Source organism: Sapajus apella, unplaced genomic scaffold (genome assembly GCF_009761245.1).
Source record: "Sapajus apella isolate SASKATOON/1434 unplaced genomic scaffold, GSC_monkey_1.0 scaffold2, whole genome shotgun sequence".
Classification (NCBI taxonomy): Eukaryota; Metazoa; Chordata; class Mammalia; order Primates; family Cebidae; genus Sapajus; species Sapajus apella.
In genome coordinates this window covers 50,078,650-50,101,223 of record NW_022436942.1, presented here as the reverse complement: position 1 = coordinate 50,101,223, position 22,574 = coordinate 50,078,650, and positions in this window count along the sequence as shown.

The following is a 22,574-nucleotide window of genomic DNA, read 5'->3' as shown; positions in this document are numbered from 1 at the left end:
TTACCACAACATAACCTAGCTCATTCTAACTCACATACACAACTTGTTAAACTATGCCAGTGTAGGAAGCACAAAATAATAATTCTGTAATTTTAATTCATATTTTTCTGATAACTAGTGAGTGTGCCCACCTCTTCATGTATTTCTTAGTCTTTTTGTTTTCTCCTTTACTCAATATAGCATTTATTTCCTCTGGTTCATTTTTTGTTACCTGGAGATCTGCTATTTACTTTTAAATTATATGTGCAGATTTTTTTCTGTGTTCCAACATTAGTTTCTTGTTAGACAATCACAATATCTCTTCCCGGTGTCTCATCTGTTAACTTTATTCAAGCTATTCTTTGTAAAGAGAAATCATGAATTTCGATGTAATCAAATTGATTCATTTTTGTTTTATAGTTTCTGCTTTTGAAATTTTAGTTATTTTTACTTTTTATTAAGTTACAAATATATTTACACTGTTTTCTTTCTATTACCATCACTGTCCTAATTTCCATATTTTTTTCATCCTTCTAGAACTGTCTTTTTGAGTAGTTTATATAAGAATCTAGTTTTCTCCACACAAATATGAAAAAATTTTTGCCAATAACATCTACTGAACAGTCCAATTGCTTTACGGTGCCACAATTGATGTTTATTACATAATTCTGCTCTGAGAACTCTGTTCTTTTCAGTTGGCTTATGTTATAGTTTGAATGTTTTGTTCCCTCCAAAATTTACATTGAAACACCAACCTAGCAAAACAGTATTTAGAAGTTGTGACTTTTGGGAAGTATTTAAGATATAAGGGCTCATGATGGTGAGTTTGGTTTCTTTTTTGCTATTTTCACTCTTCCACTGTGAAAGAATACAGCATTTCTCCCCTCTAGAGGATATATAGTAATAAGATGCCATCTTGGAAATGGAGACCTAGCTTTCACAAAACACCAAACATGCTGGTGCCTTAATCTTGGACTTCCCAGCCTCCAGAACTGTGAGAAATAAATTTATGTTCTTTATAAATTACCTAGTCATAAGTATATATTAATAGCAGAACAAATGAACTAAGACAGCCTATTTATCTTCTCTACCACCAAGGCCACAGATTTTTATTTTCAAAAGTGGCTTTGTATTATGTTTAACTTCATTTTTCTCAAAAAAAAAAAAAAGCCCTAACTGAAATGTTGATTTAGACTGAATTAAAATTATTGATAACTTGAAAGAGATTGACATCTTTAGACCATTCACTTTTTTTCAGAACTATTAAAGAGCATGGAATACCTTACTATTTATCAAATGAACTTCGATGACTTTGAAAATAATATTTTGTTTTTCAGTAGAGATTGTTTTGTTTTCTATTAATTCCTGTACACTTTACTGGTTATTCATCTATTGTGAAGTGTAATTCATATTTTATGTCACCTAGGTAGTTATTGCTAATATAGAAAAGTGCTTTTAAATTTTGCAAGGTGAGCTTCAATCTTTGTTGTATGCCTCTTGGAAATGAGATACAATCCTGAATGAAGCTAGCTAAAATAATGACTATCATATTTTTCTCAAGATTTCCACTCCATTATTAAGATTAAGGTTTATTACTAAGTAAATTTATTGTACCTGGCTACATTTTTGCTTTACGTTCCCTTCGATGACATTCCTTCCAGTGAGTGGGCATTGTGAGATCCCTTAGCCACTCTCCAGAAATAACCAAATATCTGAACATTCATTACTAGACAAAAACATGGCTCAGGAAAAATCCCTCTTAGAAATCTACAATGTGTACATATTTTTCTGGCGTTTAAAATGGAGCTTATTGAGTATTTTCTTGATGACCAAGTTCCTCATTTAGAACATCAAAGACTACCAAATATTGTGTTGTTGTGATGTGCACAGGAATTCCTGATATGTACAGAGAAGCTTGTCCTTAAGTCTAGGGATTAAGTTTCAATAGCAACAACAAAATGATGCTACTTCGGCTCCCGCATCTATTTTTCTAACATTTTCTGTTCTGTTTGATTCTGTCATTCTACAGGTACTCTATTTCCTGTGGTCAGTCAGCTTGCTCTTTCAGGCATCCTCTATTCCTCTCCTGAAGTATCAACTCAACAAAACAGGAGCAATTGTTGTTTACATCACCTCTGTACACCACTACAGGCCTTTTCTTAGTATGTTTAATTGACTTTTTATATTTGCTATTTTAAATTTAATATGATTTTCAAAAGATGAGAAGTGAGATTATTGCCTTTGGGCCTAAAACAATTATAAACATTTGTTGAAGGATGGACTGAGGGATCACCTATGATAAGTGTAGAAGTTTAATGTCAAAACTTAATGAGCCAGTTTTGGTTCATCAAGGATTCTTTGTGCTATTCGGTTTTTAAATGACTGATTTTCAGTTACATCCAGTTAGTTAAGGTTACACAACAAATGTTCTTTGAAATTAATACTATTATTATGTTAAAGGTTTTTAGAAAGTTGGGGTTAATCAGGAGACAAACATCTATGAAATTTTCGAAATAAAATTCTTTCAGGGAGGACATCAGAATATTTTTCTCTCATTTATAATAGCAAATGGCCAGATAAGATTATCTTTTAGTCCATTACCCCTCAGCTATGCTATTGATTCTATAATTTCATGTTAAAAAGCTTTTGATTTATTAATTAAATTTAATATTTTAAAATATCCATATGCCTTTGTTTTAAATACGCAAAAAAATATATCCAGGTGTGTTGGTATCTAGAGTTTGCTTCTGGAAAAAAAATTCTAGGCTTTGTTTTAGAAAAGAAAATTATTTTTACATAGCGCCCAACTAAATACTTTTTAATGTCCATGCAAGAAAACTTTTTATATAATACTGTTTACTAACTTGGGAACGACTAATGATTTCATACTCTTGGAATTGTGAGTCATCATTTTAACAGCTGCCCATTTCAAAGTGCCACCAGAGTGTTTCTATCTCAAATGTTTTTAACAAGTTCAAATCAAGCAACAGGAGCCCAGCTAAAGGCTCAGAGGTGTTATAAAAAGACAATAAATGTTTTGTTTTACTTTTAAACCATCTAACCATTAACTTCATGCAGGGTGGTGCTCCATGGGGGACTGAGGTGGAAGGCATTGGTCAAGGGCAGTTTACTGAATTAGCTCAGTTTTCACCACCATGTGTGGCTCAGCCATGCACCCTCCTGAGCCCAGAGAATGGGAAAGAATTGGTCCCCAGGTAACAATGACGCCCAAAAATGGTCTGCAGTACCGATTTTTAGGTGAAAAGAAGGTTTTACAGGCTCACAAGAGTGACCTGCCCTGACTAGTCTGGGGAAAGCAACGATTCATTGTAGTAGACGTTTAGGGATTTAACTGAAGCTAAGGAACAAGCTAGAGATAAGCCAAGACTAGAATTCATTATTTGCCTCCCTCTCAGACTTTCTCCACAGCACACTGCCTCTAGGTTACATCTTATGTAACTCTTTTCTTTTAGCTTTATGGAATAATTTTACATTAGCTTCTTCAGACTCTTTGAAGAATCATCTTTGTTGACCTACTTCTTATTGAGAGAGGGACTGAGGGATCACCTATGGATAAAGTGAAGAATATTTAGTGTCAAAATTTAAAATGTGTTACATTCAGAGAGAAAGGGCCTCATTCAGACAGAATTCTTTAAGGAGCACTGTATAACTTCAGCCACACTAATTTTGACTCTAGAAATTTTAATGATTCCAACAGTCCATTATGTATTTATAATAATAACCAGATGGGTTTGTCAGCTTAGCACTTTATGCAGGCAAGGAAAGCATTTATTAATAAAATTGAACCCGTATGCCATCATAAGGAATATAGGCAGTTTATACTTTGGATTATTCTGAACTACATCATTTCTACCCAAGACCATTCTCTATTTTTTCTTCAATAAAGATAGTGAGTGTCATTTGACCAGAATGGTTACAGATATGGTCAATTAAGGTGGGAGAAATTTCCTGTGAATCACAGCTTACTTCGTCTCAGCTTACATCTTTCCTGGGGCGTCTACTTTTTGATGACAGTATCTCTTACTAAGTCTGATTTTGTTTATACCTACTTTCAGAATCCCATCTCTGAATACAAAGGTTGTATGTTTTGATTTCTGCTGAAAGCTTCGCTCTCAATGTTCCAAAGACTGGGATACTTGAGCTTTCTGTTTCTCTGAGAATTCTGAGTCTCAGTTTTCTTTGCTCTCTGCATTCTCTTTTAGGTTTATTATTTCTGATGAGAATACTTTTTAAAATCTAATTGCCCTTGAAAAATTCCCGTCAAAAATGAATCCCTCATTGTGTAAAATATAGCCACTGTTATATTTCCTTTCTGTCTCCGGCAGCAGTAGTTTAGAAGTAGCTCCAGGGAACTGAAAGTTTAATCATTCCTTGCCAAATATCATATGAGTAACACTAATATAATTGTTTTTCTATCAAATGGCCTTGTAACATAATCTAGGTACTTCCTACAGCTACTTTCAAGGCAGTGTCTACACAACATCATACTTCTGAATAAAGATCAGGAAAATCGATTTCATTATGAAGCAAAAAACTATCAGTTTTGTATTTTGAAATTACTTATGAGATTATATTTCTTCCTAAGTGATTTGAGGTTAGATAAAAAGTATATGTGGTAATATTTAATTTAGAACAAATTGAAGGTAGTGGATATAACTTGATGCAAACATTTCAATTCAACAATCATTTTTCAAGTGCATACTACGTGCAAGGAGTCCTAGGATTTACAGTGATGACCAAAACCCAGTTCTGGCTATTTTTTCTAAGGGTTCTAAAACTAAAAATGATGAAAACCCATGTATGTAAAAAACTGAAATAGGGGGCCAGGCCTAGCCTCTGCTTCCTGCTGAGCTTGAACTTCCTTTTGCAGGTAGGATGAATTCTCAAGACCTGTTTTTTGCCACTTGAATCAAGAACTTGGGGCTGGAGGAGGCTAAAGGATCCCATACAGGATCTCACACTTTGAGGGGAAGATGGAGGAGGGTAGAGTGGGAGGAGAAGCTTGGAGTCCATCTCAGAAACTGGCCTGCAAGACTGATTGCATGGACTTTCAAAGCACTCAGTAATTGACTATTTGTCTTTATGGAGTTTAGTATACACAAATAGCTGCATATATTTTCCATCAAATCCTTTCCTTACAGAGAAATCTTTCTAGTTTTTGTTCTAAAATTAGTCAAGAACAAGAAAATAATTTGCCTGACACATGAACACATTAGATTTGAAGGCTGAACAGACTGCTCATAACCAAAGCACAGAATAATTTTCAGAATAATAACTATATTTAATATTACCTTAACAGTATCAGAAATGTCTCTTATGAAAATACTTTCTGTACTTACTATCAAAAGAGAATCACTTCAGCTACATTGAGATGAGCTATGGGCAGGAAAAGAAGTTGCTGGATTTAATGCAGGATCCTATAATACATGTTCACAAGCTACATATTTTCATGCCTAGGTGGGAAAGTATTACACGCAGAGGGAAACGAACATTTTTCTGTTTCTATGTGAACCGCAGAGGGTTTGGGGAAATACGGTGCTGTTTTGGCCTATGAATGATCTGTAGCTTTGCAGCAGTCAAGAAGAGGTGCTGATAAAGAATGTGGCCAGTGCCATGTGCTAGAAAAGATGATTTGCATGTTAAGTGAGAACCTTCTGAGACTCTTCAGATGGAACCAAGAAGACTTTGAAGGAAGCTGAAGAATCTGCTACTTAACAGGAGCGGGAGGACATAATTATTATTTTTACTAGTGTGGTCCCATTTATATTCACAAGCTGGTAAAGCCCAGCAAGACCTGTTTATATAATTGAAGGTGAGCTGTAACCTCCATGGGGTTGGGGCCCAAGCCTGTCTAGTTTTATTATACTACCCAGAAGATACAGGAATATTTGGGGAAATGTCAAATACTTCCATTTAGGTGGTATGCTGAGTACATGAAAAACTGTAAAGGGGAGACTATTGGAAAGACCAGAAGACAGAATGTAGAGAATGTCAAATTTCATGGTAAGGAGTTGAGCTTTATTCCATAATAATTGGTAGCTGTTGAAGGTGTTTGACCTGGAGAATGATGGAGGGATGTCAGTTCCTTCAGTTTTCCACTTTTTGTAGCTTATATTTTGCTTCACCTTACATTGAAATGTAAATAAATGCACAGGAAAAGGAATTAAGTACTTCAGTCACGACATACATACTACACTGAGAGAAACCAGTTCTTTTTTTTTAACTTAGAGTTATGGAGTGTATATAAACTAATTTCATGATGTTACTTTGCCTTGGTGAACAGCGTAGAGCTTTAACAGGAGAAACAATCATCTTCTGGATTCCAAAGAACCTTGGATTCTCATGTCTTTCCAGGTATGTTCCTTTAAAGTCTAGAATTCGTTAATTGTGAGGATGTCTTAGCCAAGAACGTTGGTCTGTGTGGCTAATTTCAGGACGATTATTGTCAATCTACATCAGCAGAGACGATGACGAAAACTGCCACACTATATGCCTAGAGAGCTTCTGTTTTGAAAATAAATGATCCCAACATGTTTCAAAAAATAAGATAGTAAATACGACCATCATCCAAGTTTCCGTTCTGTCCCAGTTAAACCTGTTGACAAATTTTATCCATACTAAGCACTCCTATGGATAAAAGCAGAAATTGGTTTTATGTTCTGGATTTTTCTCTCAGCTTGTTCATTTTGTTTTACTCATTTTTAAACTCTGAATGTATGTTACTAATGTTATATTTCTATGAAAATATAGGAAGATTGTGTCAGGACAATCAACAGAAATGTAAAAATTAGGATCATTTAGTTAGATTGGTTGTAGCACAATGTCAAAGGAAAAAAATGAGCTTCAGGATCAGAGAGTTTTGTGTTCCAATCTGAATTTGAACACTATGAGCTCTGTATCTCTCAGAAAGCCATTTAATTTTTCTAAACTTTAGAATATCCTTTATAAAATTGAGATAAAATGCTTATTAATTAGATTTTCATTTGATTAAATAAAACATGGAAAGATACATTGCAGAGTGACTTGCAGCTATCCTAGACAAACTGAGTTGCCATTTTATGTCCTTTTTATCCTAGATCAGATAGCTGTTTTGAATGATATTTTTAAATGAATGTTATTAGAGTTTCTTTTTTTAGCAACATTTATACATTATTGTATTTATTTCTTTGTACCAGCAAAATGAATCTAAGGTAATTTAAATAATTAGAAAACAGAAACACAATTATTAAAAATACTTAAATTAACATACAGAATAAATCTCTGCAGGAAGATAAGAAAACAACTGGTATGAAATAAAAATGGAAATTCTTCATGATAGCTTTCAAAGTCATGCACCATACACAGAAAAACATACCTTTCTGTGTTTATTTCCCACTTCATCCTAACACCTTCATCCTATTCACACCTAACATCCTAACATCTTCTGCTCCAATCAAACCAGATCATTTGATAAACACTACGTATCTCATTAACTTTTCTTTTCTACCTAAAATGCTTTCTCCTCCTACCCCAAAACATGAACCAAAGCTCAGCCAAAATCATAATGCAAAATGCTAATCTCTTTTATACAGTATACAGGTTACAGCTTTCCAGAACTGGATGTTTCTTTTCCTCCTTTGCCTCCCCTTAATCCTGTTTTCAGGAACCATCAATGGTTCGTGTCCCATCCTCCTTGTTTGTTCACTGGCCTTAGCTTCTCCTCTATCTACAACATGCATTCTGAACTGTACTTGTGCCTAAAGCATAGACTGAACCATTTATCTCTGTCTCTCCTGCAGCACCCAGTACAGAATCTTCCGTGTTTTTACTGTTTACTATATTCATTAAATTTTAGTAAATGGGAATTTAATACTAAACTGTTCTTCAGCTTCCTGACAACAAAGAAAAAAGAAGGAATTATAGAACATGGGATAAGTAGTTAAAAAAAGGAAAAAATGATAGAAGGAATTAAAGTATATAATTTTAGTTGTCCACTGAATAACACATAAAAGGTCACTTGAAAAGCTCTTTTTTTTTTTTTTGCTTCTGATTTCTAAGATAAATTTATCTCATAGATTATTATATACAGTTATATACTTGAAAATGGACTATAAGTAAAAATATAGTTCACCAAAGATTGTAAAAATCTTTATTAAAATGAATTTTTTTATTCCACATATTTAAAGTTATGGACCAAACCAATTTTAATTTCAGGAAGATGAATGGCATCATTCAACAAGTTGTTTTCTGATTATATTTCTTAACATAGGTAAGAGCTTGGAGAAAATGTATAAGTAGTTAGTTAGCTTGTCTCTTTAAATCATCCCATGTTGAAGTAACATTTGGACAAGACCTGGTTATTTGCAGTCAATTTGTGAAGGAACTCTGACAAGTGCCCAAAGCGCATACGTCTGTGCTGCTGATTAAAGCTCATTGCAGGCATCTTACATACCAGATGTGCAGGTGGCAGAGTTTATAAAATCTTCTGGAATGTGAGGAGCCTGTTTTACATTCTTAACCAAGACAGAAAACCATATAATTTTCAGAAAGCGTAATAGTAGGCTATAGGAGAATAGGTATGTGTCTGTGTGTGGGCAGGGTGGGGAATTTGGAAAAAAAGTGGAGAAAGGGTTAGGTTATTGGGACATTTAAGTTTGCTTTAGTATTGGTATAAAAGCACTTCTTAGATATGCTTTGTACCGATAAAGCTCTATACTTCAATGAGCTCTATACCTCAAATTATGGAAAGGGAGATTTTATGATATAAATTAGTAATGTATTGCATTGACCAGAAAAGTACCACAGAATTGCCTGAAGTAATAGTACAGCTGTTTTTGAAAACAAAAACCTCTTAAATTAATAATAAGAAAAGCATTTTAATTTGATTGCAAGAATGAAGGCCCACAATTCATGAAATCTTTTCTTTTGTTCTTTTTCAGCAATAAATATTGTCAGATGTTTTAAAATTAATAGAATTCCTGAATACACATACATCTTTTTCTTTCCTTTCTCCTTCCCTCTTTCCCTCCTCTCTTCTTTTTTTTATTCTACCTACCACACTAGGCTTGGCAGTCTAATTACCAAAAAAAACAGACATGACCCTCCCCCCACTTTTATTGGAGATTGTCATTCACCACTTTAATAGCAGATACCCATTTGTATCTTTGTTAATAGGTCTGTCCTAGTCCACTATCTGAGAGAAGGTTAATTGAGCAGATGTGGGCAACAGCATCAGTAAGTATGGCAGAGTTCTCCCCACTACAACACTTTCTGGCCTCACTAGCTACTTTTAGACTTCAACAGAGTACCACAAGAACCACCAAATCTCTTAAATGCTCTAGCTTTAAGGTTCTCCCATTTTCTATGACCCTATTCTATGCTAACGTCCAATCCTCTGGGAAGATTATTTCATTTATTGCTGTGTTTTAATATAAGTTTTCTAACTGATGGAAAAAAAGACATTGCCTACAATTAAAATATAACTCAGCTAAGCAGAATTCTGATCATATATCTCAACAATTTACCACCTTTGCCCATTCTCCTCCCAAAACATCCCAGGTGCACAACAAGGACAATCTTTTCTTCTTTCCTCTATTCCACCTAGGCCCCAACCTGTACATATATGTTCATGATATTTGTTCTGTAACCCTGTAGTGTTCCTAGGTATGGTATGGAGAGAAATTTGCTTTGTTTAAAAAAAAAATACCTTTAAAAGTGTTTGAGAAAGACTTTTATTTTGTAATTATACACTAAGTAATTCAAAGCAATCCTCTGATTGAAGAAATCCTTGAAAACTTAGAAAAAATAAACAAAATGATTTGCTTTAAGGTTTATAATGCCAAATTATTATTAAATAGTTTGTGATCAGAAAGAAAATAGAGATGTACACAGGTAAATGTTTGGTGTTTGGGGTGCTTGTCTCCTGTGGATATTTGCTGATTCTGAATGGGTAGATGAACACCTGGGAAACCAAGTGGTATTACTGGAGCAACTTACAGGGGATCCATATGAAAATTGGGGCAGCAGATACATGAGGGTCGATGTAAGCCATATGCACACTGCAAAGGTTGATAGGAAGTCATCTGGTTCTCACAGAGATGGAAACCCAGTTTTGAAGTATGTCAATCTCTGAAATTAGATTAACGAGTTTACAGATTTCAAGAGTCACACTTCTGGCAGACAGAAATGCCTATTATTTCTGGAGAAAGAGAACATCATCCTTGACTTCGAATTATTTTTTATACACAATATCCAGTTTTTAAAGCAATTTAACCCAACACATGAAGGGATTGAACAGCATGAGCTAGAATGAGCAGAAAAAGGAGCTTCAGGGACATGCTGGCTCATGCTTGTAATCCCAGTGACTTGGGAGCCTGAGGCAGAGCGATCCCTTGAGCCTAGATATTTGAGACTAGCATGGGTGAAAAAGTGACAACTTGTCTCAAAGCAAAAAGAAAGAAAGAAAGAAAAGAAAAGAAAAGAAAACAAACAAAAAGAATAAAGAAGAAAAAAAGGAACCGGTATTTGCAGTTGTCAGATATTTTAAAGAATAGCTGCTTATTGTGTTGATGAAGATGAATGGGATTATTGAGTTGTTTTTAAATTTGACGTTAAGTTTTGGGATACATGTGCAGAATGTGCAGGTTTGTTACATAGGTATACATGTGCCATGGTGGCTTGCGGCACCCATCAACCCATCATTTAGGTTTTATGTTCCGCATGCATCAGGTATTTGGCATAATGCTCTCCCTCCCCTTCCCTTCACCCCACAACAGCTCCCCCACCCATGTGTGATGATTCTTTCCCTGTGTCCATGCGTTTTCATTATTCAGCTCCCACTTATGAGTGAGAATATGCAGTGCTTGTTTTTCTGTTCCTGTGTTACTTTGTTGAGAACAGCTTCATCCATGTCCCTCTAAAGGACATGAACTCATTCTTTTTTGTCACTGCATAGTACTCCATAGTATATATGTGCCACATTAAAGAAAAGATATTTTAAGTCATCATAGAATTTTAAAATGAAGGATTAAAATTAAGAACACTAGAAACAAGTTTAACAGAGTAGATCTAAGTAAAAGGGGAATTGGTGGACTGGAACAAAAACTAAAAAACATCCAGAATGAATCTCAGAAAGAAGAATAATCAATATAGATGCTAGAGTAATTAATATAGTTTCACATTTGCCAACTTACCAGAATAGAGAAGGCAAAAACAGAACTATACATATGCAGCTACCTGATTTAAATGCAGTACACTGGAAATTTGGGTATTTCAATAACCATCACTATTCACAAAACTTAATTCCAAATGGAGTATAAAAGTAAACAGCAAAAGTAAAACAATGAGGCATTTAATAGTAAATATAAGGAATTTTTTATACTTGAGGTGATCATAAATTTCTTAAATAGTAAATAATAACCTTATCTATAAAGAAAAATTTATAAACTGGGCTACATTAAAATTGAAAATCCATTTGTCAAAAGAAATTATTATAAAAGAAAAAAGAAAAGAAAAAACACAAAGTGGGAGAAAATATTTTCAAAATATATAGTTAACAAAGTTCTTTTTTTTTTTTTTTGAGACAGAGCTTCACTCTTGTTACCCAGGCTGGAGCGCCATGGCACGATCTCAGCTCACCGCAACCTCCACCTCCCGGGTTCAGGCAATTCTCCTGCCTCAGCCTCCTGAGTAGCTGGGATTACAGGCACGTGCCACCATGCCCAGCTAATTTTTTGTATTTTTAGTAGAGACGGGGTTTCACCATGTTGACCAGGATGGTCTCGATCTCTTGACCTCGTGATCCACCCGCCTCGGCCTCCCAAAGTGCTGGGATTACAGGCTTGAGCCACTGCGCCCGGCCACAAAGTTCTTATTCTGAATATATATATGTAAAGATTTGTAAACTTTTGTTTACAAATGTTTGTAAATGTATATATGAAAATATTTGTAAAACTTTTACAAATCTATTTTAAGGTAACCAACCCAATAGTAAATGTTTAAAATGCTTGAAAAGATACTTCATAATGAAGTAAAACCATTGAATGATAAGTAAATAAAAGATTGCTTAACACTATTATTCTTAAATAAAATTAAAATCAGAATGAAATACCACTATATATCTACCAGAGTAGCTAAGATGAAAAAGGCATACAGTACGGAGTTTTGACAAGGATAGTGAGAAAAGATATTGCAAATCTCATATGTTGTTGGTGGGAATGCAAATAGGCATTGCCACTTTGGAAAGCAGTTTGAAAGTGTGAGCTAAAGGTACATATATACATAATCTATGATACAGTATTTTACTGTTAGGTATATGTCCAATGGAAATACATATGTATTCACTAAAAGAGATTTAAAAATCCATAAATAATAACGTTATTCCTGACAGCCAAAAGAAACACCCTCAAGACCAAAACCTAAACAGGAAAATGTCAATGTTCATAGCAGCCCTATTCATAATGACTAAAAAGGAGACATGACTGAAATGTCTATAAATAGCAATTTGGATAATAAATTATGATGTATTTATTTAACAAAAGACTATATTTTGATGAGAATAAACTAAAACAAGAGCATGCAGAAATCTTACAAATAAATCTTGGAGGAAAAAAGCCAGGAACAGGATACTATATACTATATGATTCCATTTATGTAAACTTTAAACAGGCAACATTATTTTTGTTTTAGAAATCATGATAGCTCCTGAAATGGGACTTGATGGAGGTTGCTGGGCTGCTACTTATGTTCTGTTTCTTGATCTGCTTACATATTAGAAAAGTGTGATGCATTTGTAAATATCCATAGAGCTGTGCACATACAAAATTTTTCCTTTCCTGTATATGATATAATTTAATACTATTTACCTAATAAGAGGTACTCTTTAAAAGATCATCCAAGAATCTCAAATTACTAACTATAACTTGAGAAAAAAAACTTGTAAGCCCTTGTCACTGAAAACTTCAAAATATTATTGAGATAAGAAACACAAAAATAAGTGGAGGGATATACTCTGTTTGTGGCTTAGAAGATTCATTATCGCCTACATCTCTATTTTATTCAAGTTGATATTAAAATCTAACATCGTGCCAGGAAAAGTTTTACAAGAAACGTGACAAATACTCTAAATTTTATTAAAAATGAAAATTGTGGCCGGATGCAGTGGCTCATGCCTGTAATCCCAGCACTTTCAGAGGCCGAGGTGAACAGATCATGAAGTCAAGAGATCAAGACCACCTTGGCCAACATGGCGAAACTCTGTCTCTACTGAGAATACAAAAACTAGCTGGGCACGGTGGCATGCACCTGTAATCCCAGCTACTCGGGAGGCTGAGGCAGGAGAATCCTTGAACTCGGGAGGCGGAGGTTGCAGTGAGCCAAGCTCACGCCACTGCACTCCAGCCTGGCGACACAGCGAGACTCCATCTCAAAAATAAACAAATAAATAAATATTAAAAATATATAAATAAAAATTGCCAATGTACTCTTAAACAATAACAACAATAAAAGACTTGCTTTAGCCATCATTAAGACTTATAAAGCTTCACTAATACAATATGATATTGGTGCAAAAAAATGTAAACTGACCAAAGAAAAACAATGAGTCCAAAAACAGAACCAAATATTTAGGGATGCTTGATTTGTAACAAAGCTAACATTACATGCTCTTTAACAAATGCTGCTGGAGCATTTAGATAGCTACATTTTTTAAAATAGCATTCATCTTACAGCACTAATAAGAATCTATTTCAGGTATATTTAGATTTCCAAATGTGAAAAACAAAACAATGCTTCTAAATAATGGTGTAAGACACCATTTTAAAGACCCTGAAATGGGGCATCTCTTAAGGAGGATACAAAAGTAATTAATGATAGAAGAAAATATTTTCAAATTTTAATTAAAAATGAGAACTTCAGCTTAGAAAAGATAAGATTTAGAAAGCAAAAAAGTAAACCAGAGAGTCAGAGAAGCTACAATACATGCAACGGCTGTGGATTTTATATTCAAGATATGTAAAGAATCCCTACACATTGGTAAGGAGAAAGGTAACCAAATGGAAAATTACGCAAGTCTCGAACAAATATTTTAGAAGAGAAAATAGTCAAACAAACATATAAAAATGAGAATAATTTCTCTAGCAACCAAGGAAATGGGAATGAAAGCCACAATGAAATATGGCTACAGACCCATCAGAAAGACCAGATATAAAGTTTGTCAATACCAAGTTTTGGCAAAAGTAGAATCACTTAATGGGAGTATAAATTTAAGAGATTTGTTCTTCCATGTTGCTTCTCACAAAAGGCAAATACGATACTGTATCCATAAACTTGTTTCCGGGTCTGATGGCTAAGCCATGATGTTTCCATAGTTTTCCATAGGATGCCTTTTTTAACAGGTGAGTTATTGATACAGTATATTTATTCTGTAACCATAATTGTGATTTCCTCTTCTGTAAAAGTCTGATCTTACTAAACTCTTCAGACTTTATTGTTTTTACTGGTTTGTTTTTTCTGGCTTCCATCAGACTTCACAAAATTAAACAGTCTCCAATTGCTTGACAATGAATTTAGTATGACAATTTGTTGTTACATAGTTAGAGGAAAGTTATAAACCCCAAATACAGATCCCTCAAATTCCCATTTGTGCAGGGTACAGAAATTTTGTATTAAACTTCTTATCCCCAACAGTGTCACTGGGTAGTAACACTCAACAATTGGAATATTTAGGACCCATTTTATTTTCCTCCTTAAGGATAGATAAAAGTAAAGAAAAATGCATAATTCAATAATCAATTGCATTAATTTTTGATTAGAGATATAAATGTATTTGTCCATAGACATGTCCTACAGGCAGTCATTTAGCATTGTTATTGCATATCACTAGTTCAGCTCAAAAAATTGTATTAATTGGATACTTCAGTTGTTTTACAATGACAAAGATGGCAACTTCATTCTTCTTTTCTAGGAAGCTACATGAAAGCATCAGAAGAATGAGAGATAGAAATACAAATAGAATCTCTAAAGAAAGTATGGAAATAGCTGATTTATTCATTAATTATATGAAATGTCATTAAAATGGTTATAGAGTAGCCTGTATTCTCCAAATGCTGTAATACACTTTAAATGTATAGTAGTAAACAAATAAGATATCCAAAATATATGAAAGGGCTGCTAAATTTAGCGACCATCATAAAGGGAAGTGAAAGGTTTCCAAAAGGCAATGTCTGTGGCTGAATGTATGTATGTATATATATATAAATATATGTGTGTGTGTGTGTGTGCGCGTGTGTGTGTGTATAAACAAAACCTCTCCTATTTACCAAATTATACAGCCTAAACTTAGACAGAGGGGAAGAATCTGATAACTCATTGTTCAGACCCAGCTTGGCCATAAAAACTTAAGAGGGTGAGAAAATTGGGCTAAATGCAGAAGCATGCACAGAAAGTTACATCTGCAGAAAGTGATCTTTTAAACAGGCACAACGGAGGGAGAAATACTCCATAGTGAGCACCCAGTAGTGCCGGTCTCAGGTGGCTCAGAGAATTAAAAGCTAAATAATTTATGCATTCAATCCTGAATTATGTGGAGAATTATTGATAGCCAAGGACATGATTCTTGTTCTCCAGCTACGTAAACTACCTGCAAAGAGTTGGTTTTTGGAAGAACTTAACCTGTTTCAAAAAGGAGTCATAACCATTAAGGAACAATTACAGAATCTCTTAGGAATGAGTTGCTACAGTGGTCAAAGCTGTCTCCAGTTTAGAAACAGCAGTGATGTTTCTAGCAGTAACATCCAGTGTCAAATACTGGTGGTATCAGGGGGGATCAGCAACAGTATCTCTGCCAAGAGGTATCAGCTGTGGTGTCTACATGGAACAAGTCTGAATATGATTTTTGAAGCCATTCCCAGGAGTATAGGCCCATTCCTACTACTCTGGTCTACCCAGAGATCCGTGAGCTATCTAATGTTCTGAAATACATTCTGGTTCTATCTCTCACTTTCTTTTTTTCGTATTTCTCATTATAACTTTACTTTAAAAATTAATTCTGAAAAAATAGCACTATCCGTTATACAGAATTCTTTAAGCATGTAGTAAACAGTTTATCAATAGCCATCAAATTAAATATATGCATAAAATCAATACTCAATTATGTATAGATGTCTTGGATTCAAATAGCATAATCAATCCTTGAGAGTTTATGTGATATTCATTACTTAAAATAGAATTAAACCATTTGAAAATGCTTTAGGTTATTGCAAGTTAGTTTGCAGAGAACCTTAAGAAAATGAGAAAATATTTGCAAAGTATCCATCCAATAATGGTTTAAAATTGAGCTTTGGTAAGGAACTTGAACAAATCAACAAGGCATTTAAAAAATGGGCAAAGGACATGAACAGAGGCTTCTCAAAAGAAGACATACACATGGCCAAAAAGCATATGAAAAAATTGTTTAACATCACTAATCATCAGAGAAATGCAAATCAAAACCACAATGAGATACTATCTGACACCAGTCAGAATGGCTATTAGTAAAAAGGCAAAAAATAACAGATGCAGGTCAGGTTAACTGAAAACAGAACGTTTACACACTGCTGATGATAATGTAAACTAGCTCAGCCGCTGTGGAAATCAGTTTGGAGATTTCTCCAATAACCTGCAACTGAACTACCATTCGACCCAGAAATCCTATTACTGTGTATATACCCAAAGGTATATAAATTATTCCTTTTTTTTTTTAAACGGAGTCTCACTCTGTCATTCAGGCTGGAGTGCAGTGGCGTGATCTTGGCTAACTGCAAACTCCACCTCCTAGGTTCAAGTGATTCTCCTGCCTCAGCCTCCTGAGTAGCTGGGTTTATAGGCACATGCCACCACTCCTGGCTAATTTTTGTATTTTTGTTGAGCTGGAGTTTCACCATATCGATGAGGCTGGACTCAAACTCCTGACCTTGTGATTTGCCTACCTCAGCCTTCCTACAGACATACACACACACACGTTCATCACAGCACTATTCACAATGACAAAGATGTGGAGTCAACCTAAATGTCCATCAACAGTGGACTGGATAAAGAAGATGTAGTATTTGGTTTTCTATTCCTGAGTTAAGCAAATTAATGCAGGAACAGAAAACCAAATAATGCATGTTCTCACTTATAAGTGGGAGCTAAACATTGAGTCCGCATGAACACAAAGAAGGGAACAATAGACACCAGGGCCTACTTGAGGGTAGAGGTGGGGAGGTGGGCGAGGATGGAGGAACTACCTATTGGGTACTATGCTTATTACCTGGGTGATGAAATAACTTGTACATCAAAACCCCACGACATGCAATTTACCCATATAACAAGACTACGCATGTACCCTCAAATCTAAAATAAAGGCTGCAAGAAAAAATAAATAAATAAAATGATTGCATGAATATATTTTAATGTGATAAAACTGACATTTCGTTTTTAGTTTTATCTCAGCCTACCCTGGGCAAAATATATTCTCACTGTGCATTATTTTTTTAAATATCTGGTATGTAACTTGTATATGTAAGTATGTATCTAGTATGTAACTTGTATATATTTTTAAACTAACTTACACAACTGTGTGTATTTATTATGTATAACATGATTTTTTAAATCATATTACATATACATTACAAAATGGCTTAGTCTGGCTACTTAATACATTATTTCACATAGTTATTTTTGTGGTAGGAAAATAACATCCACACTTAGCATTTTTCAAAAATACAATATATAGTCATTAACTATAATTATCATGCTGTACAACAGATATCTTGAACGTGTTTCTCCTACCTAACTGTACACGTGTATCCTTTACTACAATTCCTCAGCTTCCCTCCCTCCTAAACACTTCAGGCGTCAGTAACCAACATTCTTCCTCTACTTCTAGGATATCAACATTTTCAGACTCCGCATGATATTATGTGGTGTTTGTTTTTCTGTGCCTGGATTTATTGCACTTTAATATAATGTCATCCAGGTTCAACGATGTTGTTTCAAATGACTGGATTTCTTTCCTTTTTGTAGTTGAATAGTATTTCATTCTGTGTATTTACCATTTTCTTTATCCATATATTCACTGACAGACACTTAGGCTGATTCCATGTCCTGGGTATTATGAATAGTGCTGTAATAAATGTGAAAGTGTAGATATCTTTTCAACATATTCATTTTGTTTCCTTTTGATATATGTCCAGTAGTGAGATTGCTGAATCTATTTTAATTTTTTCAAGGATGCTCCAGGCTGTTTTCCACAATGGTTGTGCTAATTTACATGCCCATTGACATTGTACAAGAGTTTCCTTTCTTCACATCCTTTCCAACACGTTATTTTTTGTCTTTTTGATAAAACTCATTTTAAAAAGAGTGAGATGGTATCTTGCTGTGGTTGGATTTGCATTTCTCTGATGATTAGTAATATTGAGCATTTAAAAAACACCTGTTGACCATTTATATGTCTCTTTTTTGAGAAATGTCTATTCAAGTTCTTTGCCCATTTTAATTGGATTATTTGTTTTATTGCTATGAATTTGAGTTCCTCATATATTTTAGATATTAAACTCTTATCAGGTGTATAGTTTGCAAATATTTTCGTCCATTCTGTGGGCTGTCTCTTCATTCTGTTGTTTGTTTCCTTTGCTGTGCAGAAGCTTTATAGTTTGATATAATCCCATTTTTCTCTTTTTACTTTTGTTGCCTGAGCTTTTGAGTTCATAGACAGAGTATCATTGTCCAGACCAGTGTCATGGATCTTTTCTTCTATGATTTATTCTATTAATTTTATAGTTTGGGATCTTAAAGTATATAATTTAAGTTAATCTTTGTATATGGTTAGAGATAATGGTCTAATTTCATTTTTCTTCATATAGATATATAGTTTTTCTCATGCTATTTATTGAGCAAACTGTCTTTTCCCCATTGCATATTCTTGGAATCTTTGTCAAAAATTAGTTGACTGTAAATGCATCCATTTATTTCTGGGCTCTCTATTTTGTTCCTTTGGTCTGCGTGTCTGTTTTTATGGCAGTACCATGCTATTTTGATTACTACAACTTTTTGGTACATTTTGAAGTCAGTAGTGTGATCCTCCCAGCCTTGTTCTTTTGCTCAAGACTGCTTTGGCTATTTTGGGTCATTTGTGGTTCCATATATACTTTAGTATTTCTTTCTATTTCAATGAAGAATATAATTTTGATAGGGATTGTACTGAATCTGTAGATTGCTTTGGGAAGTAAAGATATTTCAACATTATTAATTGTTCTAATCCATGAACAGGTGCCATCTTTTTATTTGTTTGTGCCCTTTCTTCAATTATTTTCATTGATGTTTCACAGTTTTTGGTGTAGATATCGTTTACCTTCTTGATTAAATTTATTCCTAAGTATATAATTTTTAAAAAACACATCTTATATAAATAGAATAGTTTTCACGATTTCTTTTTCAGATAATTCACTGTATAAAATTTTATTCAGTGTATAAAAATGAAACTTATTTTTGTATATTGATTCTGTATCCTCCAACTTCATTAAATTTGTTCATTAGTTCTAACAGTTTTTTTAATGGAATCTTTAGAGTTTTCTGTATGTAAGATCATTCCATTTATAAACAGAGGCAAGTTAATTTCTTCCTTTCTGATTTGGATGCCTTTTATTTCTTTGTGTTGTCTTATTGTTCTGGCTAGACCCTCCAGTGTCATCTTGAATAGAAGCAGTGAAAGTGGGCATCCTTATTTTGTTACAGATGTTAGAGAAAAAGTTTTCAAAGTTTCCCCATTCAATATGATATTAACTGTGGGTTTGTCATATATGGCCTTTATCTTGTTAAGGTACATTCCCTCTATATCTAGGTTTTTAAACATTTTTATCATGAAGTGATATTAAATTTGTATTCATTTATTTATTTGTTTATTTTGAGGCAGGGTCTCTCTCTGTTTCCCAGACTGGAGTGCAGTGATGTGATTACGGCTTACTGCATCCTCAACCTCTCTAGAAGCAGGTGATCCTCTCACCTCAGCCACCTGAGTAGCTGGGGTCACAGGCACATGCCACCACACTTGGTTAATTTTTGAATTTTTTTTTTTTTTGTAGAGACAGGGTATCACCATGTTGTCCAGGCTGCCCTTCAATTCCTGGACTCAAGCGATTCACCTGCCTTGGCCTCCCAAAGGGCTGGGATGACAGTCATGAGCCACTGCACCTGACCTGGATGTTGAGTTTTGCCAGATGCTTTTTCTGCATTTTTATTGAAATTATCATAGGATTGTTGTTCTTCATTGCATTAATGTAATGTATCACATTTACTGATTTCTGTAGACATTGGTTGGGATTTTGGAGTCAGTGTGGTAAATTAGTTATGTTTGCACCTGAAGGAAAACACACAGACACACACAGTGCTTAGTCACATTTTGAATTCATGACCTTAGTTAAGCCCTAAATCCTGGGAATAATTCTGATTTACAGTGGATAAATCATAATTTATTTAAATAATTCCATATTTTTGACCTAGAGGTTGTTTCCAATTTTATATTGGTAGATAAATTTCTGTTGTAGATTATACATGTAGCTAAATCTTTGTCACATCAATAATTATTTTCTTTGATTAATTTCTTTTTTAGAATTAGAGTTTCAGTTATGAATGGAGTGACTTCATTAGGCTAAGTTTCCTGCTGTTATAATTATTAAAGATGAACAAGATATAAAATGCAAATATATATGCATTTTATGAAGGCCCTGGCATACAATCAGAGTAGTCAGGGACAAGAATAACTACAAATTATAAGGAAGAAAGAACACTAGGGTTCATTTAGTTGGCTTTTCTGTAGGGGGTACTTAGAAATTTTCTGCAATGTGAGGGAATAGAGTCTGAACAAAAAACAAGTGTCTTACAGCACTGAAGAGATACAGTCAGAGTTTGAGACTGACACAGAAGATACAAATTGAGTGGCAATATCCCAAAGACTAAAAAGCTTCAGGAGAGCCCTAAAATCCTACCGATTATATTGGTGGATTCTTAATTATGCATGCAAGAAAACCCAACAGAAACCAGCAGCTGGGAGGAAGAGAATTGAGGAAATTTTAATATCTGCCTACTGCTAAGGAGTGAGATTGGAGTTCAAGTTCCATAAACTCAGAGGAACTTGTAAACACCCAGGGCTTTTCACTGAGTTCCCAGAAGGGTCATGCCAGAATAATAAGGAAAAAATGGAAACATAAATATTTAAAAAAAAAAAAAAAAGAAAGAAAGAAAATCAACTTAGGAAAGGACTAAGGTGATATTGTAATATTCCGTCTGCCTTCCACAAGAAAACATAATCCTCTTTAGAGGATTACATTTTTCAGAGATCACACAATTTTAAGTATCAAGTTAAAAATTAAAGGCATGTTAAGATGCAGGACCAACTGAACAAAACAGGAGAAAAATGGACAATTGAAACATACCCAAGGATAAATAAAATATTGAAGTTATGAGAGACTTTAGAATAATTACTTTTGATACAATTCAAGAAAATAGAGAAAAGAGTGGGAAACTTCAGCAGAAACCTAGGATCTATTAGAAAGAAACTTTGTTAAATGGAAATTCTGTATTTAAAATATATATAGTGTCCTGGATTAAGAATTCATTAGTTTATTAGCAAATTAGAAATCATAAAGCAAAACACAAAAGAATTAGTAAATATGAATGACAGAGCAATAAGAAGTATCCAGATACTTTCTATTGTGCCTGGTTTATTTCACTTAACATAATGTCTTTCATGTTCAACCATGTTATTTCAAATGACAGGATTTCTTTCTTTTTTATGGTTGAGCAGTATTCCATTGTGTTTATTTACCATGAGAAAGGCAAAGCATTTCTCATGAAATGGTTGCAGGGGATGAAAATGACCTAGTTGTTTCACACCTTAGAATGCATGAGGAGAAAAATCATACAGAGAAGAGCATACAAGACATGTAAAGTATGGGGGAAATGTCTAACATATGTTTAACCCAAGAGGCATTTGGTGAAGAATTACTGGCTGAGAATTCCTCAGATGTGATTACAGATACCAAGCCAGAAATTCACAAAGATATACAGACGCCACATAGTATAAATAAAACACACACACACACACACACACACACACACACACACACGCACACAGGGACATAATAATCAAACTGCTGAAAATCACGGAGTAAAATCTTGAAAGGCAGCCAGAGGCAGAAAAATTTTTAAAAGTCGAAGAGCAATTACAGGGTCAAACAGTTAATGAGTTTTAAGACTATGATGTGAATTTACAATCTACTGTCCAGAAATTCTGCATGTTTCCCCCACACTCTTGAAAATGCTGTCACAAATATTGGTGTAACTTTGACATTCTAAGTACTAGAATATTTAAAGCTCTGTTTTTTCTTATACCTTAAGTTCTGGGATAAACGTGCAGAACGTGAAGGTTTTTCTTTCTTTTTTTTTTCCTTTCCTCCCCTCCCCGGACGTGAAGGTTTGTTACATAGGCATATATGTGTCATGGCAGTTTGCTGCACCCATTAACCAATCATCTACATTAGGTATTTCTCCAAATGCTATACCTCCCCTAGCCCCCC